General features: G+C 42.7%; 1 protein-coding gene across 1 annotated transcript in view; it reads right to left on the bottom strand.

Annotated features, from left to right (window-relative positions):
- Positions 1 to 5,353: 5,353 nt before the first annotated feature.
- FKBP6 (FKBP prolyl isomerase family member 6 (inactive)) overlaps positions 5,354 to 8,430 on the bottom strand; it is a 47,305-nt gene continuing 44,228 nt past the window's right edge. The window contains exon 10 of the mRNA XM_074974313.1: positions 5,354 to 5,847. The gene's annotated coding sequence lies outside the window, so the exon portion shown is untranslated. The remainder of the gene's footprint in view (positions 5,848 to 8,430) is intronic.

Raw genomic sequence — 8,430 nt, 5'->3', positions numbered from 1 at the left:
GAATATTATATTAAGAATGAAAACACAGTCAGTGTAACTTACAGAGAGACAGAAAACCTTTTCATAACACCCTGGCCACAAACACAACTGCCAATTAAATCAGCTCCATTCTCCAGCAACTGCCAACGCAAACGAGGGGAGGAGGAGAACAGAACATGCAAAAATAGTAGCGCTCAAGGCGCCAGTTCTGGGGTTCACGGCTGCGAGTCAGCTGGCGCCAGTGGGCAGTTTCCGCTCGCTGAGTTTCAGAAACAGCAGCCGGGAGTAAAGGGCTTCTCAAGCAGCCTGTGTTACAGCCGGGCCGCCGCTCAGGCGGCCTGGGAAATCCCTGCAGTGAAATAGATTTCACCAGCTCTGAGAAGAGGAAGCAGTGAGAGGCGACTATAATGAATTTGGGAAAGTGACAGGTTGCATCAAGCAAGAAGTGACTGAATTCCTGCATCCCTCCAGCTCCAGATGAAAGTGAGCAGAGAGGGGAGATGCACTGTGATAACCTCCTGAGATACACACCTTGCTTCTGAGGGCCCCACAGGGGCACTGGGCTGTTATTCCTGGGCATCTGCTCCAGTGTAAAATTATACTGGAAAACTGCTTTAAAAACAAAACCCCTTTGGTTCACGTCCTCTCCCTCCAGCAGAACCCTTGGCCTGGCTCCTGTGACACTGAGCACTCCAGCCCTGACCACGGCCACAGGGGAAGATGATCATTAGCTATTAGAGTCCCTACGGTCATATACGCAAACAGGCACAGAGCAGTGTGATTTATATGACAGCAGTGCCGAGAGGTCTCGACATGCTAGGTGTTGCACAGAAATTCTACTCCAAATAAACAAGATGGATGAACGGTGGGAGGGGAAAAGAACCTCAGTGAGGCAACGTCGCTTGTGTAAGGTCATGCAGGACACCAGGGGCAGAGGCAGGACTAGAACCCAGGGCTTCAGATTGCCATGCCAGTGCCCTAGCCGCTAGATGATACGGTCTCCTCAGATGGTCACAAGCTTCACCGAGTGGAGCAACTTAGAATATTCAACAAATGGACAATTCAGACTCCCAGGGAGCCAGAAGCCAGTCGGGGTCCTGGTGGCCCTCCATCTCTCCCGCCATCCGTTCTTAGCTAGGTGTCTGCATCTCCTGACAATCTGTGCGGAGGAGATCTCAGCTCAGAGTCTGGGGGCCATAGAAAAAGATGAACAGTTGCTGGGGAAACTCTCATGGTTTTCCAGCCCCCTACAGAGTATGTTCATGCCAAGCTTAGACTGTCACCCACTCATGCATCCCCTGATGTATTTGACCCACTGTTTGGAAAGGAAGGAGCTCTCACCCTCATCGACCAAGTAGTTACAATGCTGGTAGCCAACCAACTTGTGTGGGAGCTTAGATCTTCCATGGCCAAGCAGTCACAGTGGCGGTGAGCGGAGAAGAATGCAACCTTCTAAGTATGGAAGGCAGTGGGGTCATCGCCATCCCGAAGCTTTTGCTTACCTACCTACAGTTCTAGCTTACCGTGACTCCATCCAGAAGACAGAGCCCGCTGAACCCACCTCAGAAATGGAAGACAATGTGAGGTACCATGCAGCTGGTACCTTAGCTTACCCTGGATGCCTAGCTGTTGAAAACCAAGATACCATGGTATTCACGCTCTAGTAATTTCAGTTGTATTTACATTTGCATTATATTTCTTGTGTGGTTACTAGCAAAGAAGCAATTTGTAAGAGCTGGCAATAACCAGGAAATACTGACTCATCTCTCCGGCACATAAGAGCCAATGTGTTAGTTTATTTTTTAGAATTAATATGTTTCATCTTAGCTTCACAGACTGCAGGGTAGAAGTGGGAGCAGACTATGTCCTGGTCTTTTGGCTAAGGTCAAGTACCTACATAGGGAAAATATAGCTGATATTATGTGTTTCTTAATTTAGCAGACAAAGGCATAACCAGATCCCAGGGCCAGATGTTGACATTTGAAAAATCCAAACTGGAACTAGGACAACTTTTGAATGGTGAAGGTAACGAACTCTTGGAATAGCATACCAAGGGATGTGGTTAGTTCTACAGCTGGTTGAAGTTTTTCATCAAAAACATTTTCTTTTGATGAAAGATAGCTTTTTGATCAAAATTAAATTTTCATGGATATTTTTCATTTTGGTTAGTTTTCTGGGTTCATGAGTAAAAAAAGCCCCTAAAATTCTCAGTAAAATTGTTTGGATTTTGGTAAAAATTTCCATTTTTCTTCATCTTTTTTTGTTTTGTTTTTTGTGGAGAAGCTGAAAAATTTTCATGGTAAATTTCAGAAGAGAAATTATCCACATTTCCTGCAGGAAATAACTGGTATTTTTGGGCAAGCTCTAGTTAAATCACGTGGACTGGCTGTCTTCCTAGGGATGTGCTCAAGGTAATCCACAGGTAGAGAGGGGAGAAACTCTTTTATTGGCTTCCTGCAGTTTAAAAAAAAAAAAAAGTTTGTGTTTTGTTTCAGGTCAACTGAAAACTGAAATTTTTCCACTATTTTTGATTAATTGAAAATTCAGACACAAAACAGTTTGGAGTCAAAAAGTGTTTCACGGAGCAGGAGACAGAAATTCACCCCCCACCCCAGTAGTTAGGGCCCTCACCTGGCATTTGGAAAACCCAGGTTCAACCCCCCCTTCCTAACCACCAGGCTCTTTGCTATTCTGGGATGAATCTCCAATAAATATTCATTGAGCCACCGAGTGAGGAGGAGTGTAGTCTGGTGGTTAGGGCACTCACCTGGGTCAGGAGACACTTGGGTTCTAGGTCCTGTTCTGGTGAATGTTTAATTTACACCAAGTGAAACAACTCCTACAGGAGAGACAGACCCCCACCCCAAAATAACCAATAGTGTAGCACCTAGAGCACTCACCTGTGATAGGGAGACCTGGGTTCAAGTCCATGCTCCAGGTGGGTGCCCTAATCACTGGGTATAAGGGATACCTCTGCCTTTTCCTCCGATTTGTTAGTCTTTAAGGTGCCACAAGTACTCCTTTTCTTTTCGCGAATACAGACTAACACGGCTGCTACTCTACATCCCCTTGTGAATTTAGCCCCCTCCCAAATTAAAAGGATAACTCCTTTCACTGCAGGAATTACTGTGTGAAATTCTATGGCCTGTGCCAGGCAGCAAATGATCACAAAGGTCCCCTTCTGGACCCAGGGCCCAATCCTGCAACCTTACACCACTGCTTAACTTTATACACTCTGAGCAGTCCCATTGAACAAGACTATTCACATGCATAATGTTAAGCAGAGACTTGAGATTTCTGCGGGATCTGGGCCTTAGACTCTGCAAATCACAGTGTATAACGTTAGTAGCTGGCAGATTCAGCCTTTGCATAAGATGGAGTCAAATACTGACATAGATTCTATAGGTTTCCATCCCTAACTGTACAGCACCTGTGTTCATTAACCACGAATGACAGCATGCTAGCTCTCCTACAGTGACCATGCTGGACAAAGCTAGCTGCTGGATAAGGTCTGGAAGCGTAGTGGAAAGCTCCTGCTGCTGAAGACATGGGTAGCTATGTAGTGGAACTCCATTATATATGTGCCTTCTTCAAGAATTTCTCTCGTCCTCATGTGGAGTCATGAGATACGAAAGCTCTCTGATTCTAGCAGGGAAGTGCTATCAGCTTCTGATCAAGGAAGTAATCAGAACCATTTGTAGAAAAGATTATTAATATTCAGCAATATAAAAGTCAGACAGACACTAACCCATAAAAGTTGCCTGTATTTATGAAGAAGAGGGATATATTGCCACCTAGTGTCTAGTCAATAAAATCTACAAGACTCATTTTAACATCTTCGGTATCAACTTGTTTCTTCAAACCTATCAGTGCCTAAAAGAGACATGACCCCCTAATATTTATCATCCTGAAAGAAAAACAGCACACAGAGCTAAAATATAACTTGCCTGAGAAGCTGGCTGCACATTACATCTGACAAAAGAACAGTTAGGACAAGGAGTAAGATTAGGTCTCAATCGTTACTGAGGCCTGTAGAAAAATCTGTCAAGTGAAGCAAGATCAGATACATGCACAAAACAGAAATGATAGTTCATGTTTACAATTTTATCTACTTGTGTGTTGGCTTCGTAACTCACACCTAATGACCCAGCTAAGCCTTCCTGGCATGCACCGTACGGAGTTCAGTTGTGGATTACTGCAATGTGCTATTAATCAAGACCTAACATGAGCCAAGTCCCTAAATCTATTACAAACTAGGAGAGTTATTAGCCAAAGCTACTATATAGATGCATTTTCCTTCTCCCCAAAGAGAGAGTTTTAAGCTCCTCTGATCCTTTAAAAGGAGCAGATATGAAAGTCTGAACTGTTCTGCTTAGTTTAACTTTTTTCCTAATGTGCTAATATCCACCAAGTCCACACACACTTTCATTTTGGGCCCAGTTTTACTCTGAGTTAGACAGGTGCAACTGTCACTGGAGGTCAACGGGAGAATTACATCATGACACAGAGGAGAATTTGACCCTCTGCCTAGCTAAATAGGCGTGTGGAATGTACTTTCTCCATAAGCAACAAAGTCTAGCATAAATTAATCATGCTGTAAATTAAATATTTAGTACTGTGCTTACAAGACACTGACAGATTAAGTCTTTCGGCACTGTAACTTACCAGTGTACTATCTTTGCTTGCCGATATTTAAGTCAGTCAATAACAACAGTTAAGTTTATTGCTCATGTGGAATACAAGAGCCAGAAGGTGGAGAAAAACAGGTTGAGAAAGCTCAAGTGGTTTCTTTCTTGGCAAGCAGTCTCTGGAATGTGCATTCACCAGGGGTGATTCTCCTTCACACCCTGCTCATTTCCTTACCACTGATGTGCAATGTCTAGAGGGCATGAGCTGGGACGTACAGGGTGGGAGCAGTACGTTCTGCTTTGCCAGTTTCCCCTTCCATGGAATCTTTGTAAGGTTTCTTACTGATTTTGTATTTGCTGTATGTTGTTCATTAGCATGCATTCAAATCTACATTTAACAACTCAGTCACTCTGCAAGGCACAACCATTCAAAAACAATTCAGGGAAAGTGCATTTTTTTCTCCAAAGGGAAATCTACATGAACTAAGTGGGGAGATCTGATACTTGGGGGAAGAGGAAAAGCTAAGGAGTATATTCTGAAGTAACTTGGGATTTAGCATCAATATGCACGAGAATGTTCATAAAGCAGAACATCTTGTATTATCTAACAAGTGAAGCAGCAAGTTGGCAAGACAAACCAAATCACGTTTTCAAATTCTGATTCCTCACTTTAGCTTCTTAAAAAAAAAAAAAAAAATCACCCTTGGACAATAAACTGGGGCCAGTCCTGCTAGGGTTATTTCCCATAGATCTGTTTATTTTTTCAAAACAAAACCAAATTTTAAACATAATTATTCTACGAACAATCTGCGTAAATACAAATTCCATGGCATCCTACTTTTATTTACGTATTTCCTCTGAGCAGCCCAAAACTTGGAAGAGGTCGGAGAAGACTGAGAAAGTCTGCTTCAAAATAAAGTAAATATCAGCTTCTGGGAATAATCCAGGACTCCAGTAATGAGAGAGAGTAAAGCCCGAGGGGCAGTCTCTCCTTTTCTACAGCAGAGTCTAATCTTATTTTCGAAGATTGAGACTCAAGATTTCACAAACAGGAATTAATATCTGGAAAAATACGTTGTACATATAAAACCGAGAACAGGCTTGCAGCATCCTCAATTCTGAGCTCTCCAGATGAAACAACGTTCCTTCCTCCTTCCTCCCAAAACATGGAAGCAATGTTTGCGGGCTAGAGGTAGGCCTCCCTCAGTTATGGAACCGTTCCTTTCATCTGCAGAGGATTCTAGAACAAAAACCACAATCAGCAACATTCAAACACTAATCACGAATACAGTTTGATTAGGATCTGATTGGCTGTAACTGCTTAAAGCCTAGTTTATTCTCAGACACTTGTGATTTATGATTGACATTACTGGCTCTGAAAGAATGCTGTATTTATTCACAGCCCAATACACAGAACACAGTAAGAGTGAAGTTCCCACAATATTCCTTCAACAGCTCACCTGTGGCCTGAAAGGGAATGCCATCTCTAAATATTATGGACTCCAATCTAGCCTTTATTTACCCTCGTAGTCCACTGAGTAACTTTCCCTTCACTAGCATTTATACCCATCATATATACTTGTAGATGGTTCCCACCTTAGTTTGCCAAGAAACAAATGATTCAACTCTATTCAAAAACAGTCAATACTCCCAGCCCTATGATCATTTCTGTTCCTCTTATTTACTCCCTTCTAAATTTGTCAATATCTTTTTGGGATCGAGGTGCCCAGAAATGAAGGCAGGTACACCTGAGTGTCACCTCCTTACTCGGTGACATAGTTGTACAAGAAGCCCCCACAATGCACTACAAACCCCTACCTAATTTGCTGTCTCCCATCACACACAGGTCTCTTCAGCATTACGGCTTCTCTGCTTTCTTCTGCTCACTGAATATTTGGGTTTAAAGCATTAGTTGGCATTTGTCTAATCTGTTTGTCATTTTTTGTCTGTTTTTCCAATCAGAGTCCTTTTGTGGTCTTTATTGATCCTCACATCACCTAGGTTATCATCTTATTCTAGATTAACATGGTTCAGTCTTCATTATTTTATCCAAACTCTATACCAGCCATTGGATTCTTCCTTCAACGCTACATTCTCATTTAACAAGACCTGAAGAAGAGCTCTGTGTAGCTCAAAAGCTTGTCTTTTACCAACAGACGCTGGTTCAATAAAGGATATTACCTCACCCACCTTGTCTCTCTTTTGTTTGTAGTCTTTCAGCTAGTTTTCACTCCAGATGATACTGTTCTTCTCCAAGTCTATTTGAATTATTTTTGTAAATTTTGGACAGACATTACAAAATGTGCCACTAAAACCCAGTTATAGCACACATACTTATTCTCTAGTTTTATAATTCTACCTAAAAAGCCATCAAGTGTGTCAGGCAGGATTTGTTCTTTAGATTAACCCACACTGCTTGTTGCTCATGATTCTATGAAGCCCTGCCCCCCCATTTCAATATCCTACTGCTCATGATGCCACAACATACTGAATTGTTCGCACTTACAAGTGGTAGCGTTGGAAATGTTCACTAAGATGCACTAAGGACCAAGATGTTCTACCCATTTGCCCCACACAGTGTCTCAGATAGGACTAACCCAGATTTAGAAGTACTCAGGCCCTAATCCCATTTAGGATACGTCTACACAACAAAAAACCCCAACGGCAGTGAATCTCCAAGCCCAGCTCAACATACGCTGCCTCATGGGGCTCATGCTACTGGGCTAAAAATAGCAGTGTAGGCATTTGGGCTCAGGCTAGAGCCTAGCCTCCCAGACCCTCCCCACCTTGCTGGGTTTATGACCTTGGGCTCCAGCCCAATCCTGAATGTCTACATGGCTATTTTTAACCCTGCAGCGCAAACCTGAGTCAGTCAAGCCAGGCTCTGAGACTTGCTGCCAGGGGGAAGAGGGTGTCTTTCTGCTGTGTATATGTACCCTTACACTGAAATTCAAGCTTAAAAGAAAAGCCATTGTCAAATTCGCTAGGAGTTAATCCAAATCTGCTCATGTAGTTCATGCAGAGTGAAAGGTAATCAAAAAACAAAAAGTAGTGTATATGCAATGGCTGTTTTATCTTCTCTTATAGTTCATAGTATCCACGTTTCACTTGTTACAGTTTCAACAGCTAGATCCACTTCAGTCTGTTTATCAAGCCAGTTACATAGCTCTTGGGTCATCACCCCACTCTGCAAGCTTTTAAAAATTAACTTCCCAGTATTTACTTATCTGCAATGATATGAAGGAGAACAGGCCACAATTTCCAACTCACTAACCAAAACACAAAGCCCAAGAACTGGGAGAAAAACAGATCCCTCACAGGCAGACGGCGGGAAAGGCCAATGTACAGCAGGAGGCAGGAAAGATATCTTTTTTGCAATATTCTATCAGAACACAAAATATTTTGCACTTTTAAACCCTCTTCTGTCACATGGTCGTAAAGCACTCTACAAACGTTTCACTTGAAATGGAACTAGACTTACAAGGCTATGAAAGGCACTTAGGGCCTGCTTTGACTCCAAACAACCTCAGTAAGATTGGGATGAGGACATTCATGAATTCAGACGGGTCTGTCTGTGAGGTAGCTATCCCCATTTTGCAGGTCAAAGTGAAATCATGGAAAGGTCACACAAGCAAGCCAGTAGCTGGACTGGGAGTTTCCAGATGATGTCTATTCGGGCACTTTACATCACTAGACCACCCTCCCTTCAAACTAGGTCAGCACATCCCTCACTACTGCGACACTGTCCTAGTTCAGACTGAATCATCATGGGGCTTTGATATGGGATTGAAATATGCAACATTTTGAAACCAAACTTTAAACA

The sequence above is a fragment of the Natator depressus genome, chromosome 17 (genome assembly GCF_965152275.1).
Source record: "Natator depressus isolate rNatDep1 chromosome 17, rNatDep2.hap1, whole genome shotgun sequence".
Taxonomy (NCBI): domain Eukaryota; kingdom Metazoa; phylum Chordata; order Testudines; family Cheloniidae; genus Natator; species Natator depressus.
The sequence above is the reverse complement of the archived record's forward strand: the minus strand, read 5'-3'. Positions and strand labels throughout refer to the sequence as shown.